This window comes from Penaeus monodon, chromosome 29, assembly GCF_015228065.2.
Source record: "Penaeus monodon isolate SGIC_2016 chromosome 29, NSTDA_Pmon_1, whole genome shotgun sequence".
Classification (NCBI taxonomy): Eukaryota; Metazoa; Arthropoda; class Malacostraca; order Decapoda; family Penaeidae; genus Penaeus; species Penaeus monodon.
The window spans coordinates 35,668,058-35,668,634 of NC_051414.1; the positions used below are offsets into that span (position 1 = coordinate 35,668,058).

At 41.6% G+C, this 577-nt stretch overlaps 1 protein-coding gene across 1 annotated transcript in view; it reads left to right on the forward strand.

Annotated features, from left to right (window-relative positions):
• Positions 1-577, forward strand: part of LOC119592201 (uncharacterized protein C2orf42-like) — a gene marked incomplete in the record, with an annotated part of 14,697 nt that overhangs the window by 12,500 nt on the left and 1,620 nt on the right.

The window sequence follows — 577 nt, forward strand, 5'->3', positions numbered from 1 at the left end:
GCTTTTTTTTCTCTTTGTCAATCAATTATTGAAATAATAGCATTAGCTGAGTTAGGTTTTTAATTCTTGCAACTTTTCCACAAAGCCGGGGGGAAATAGAAGGGATTTAGGACCCGTTGAGAACACCAGAGGGCTAACCGCGCAACAGACGGGGAACGATATCTGTTAAACCAAAATCCCCAAATCCCCGGTTCCAGGCATGAAGAGGAGACAGGACGACTCGGTGGTTCAGGCAAGCTCGGCCCTTCTCACCCTGCAGGAGAGCGGCACCAAGAAGGTAAGCAGAGGGAAGAGGCAGGGCAAGGGCGCAAAATTCTGGCTTGCTTCCCTGTCGTCTTCCGCTTGTTTGATTTGATTGGCGTCTTTTGTGTATATCTTTGGTTGGATGGCATGCCTTACAAGTTTATTATAAGTTTAAGCAACCTGAGATATAAGATTAAGTTGTATTTCTCATAATCAGTTTAAAAAGGGGAAAAGTTTGATTCGGGTATTAAGACATTTTTTAACCACTCAAAATTGATATTTTAAAAAAGCCCTTTTAATTTGTGGGGATCATCCCTACTTTATTCAAAAATTT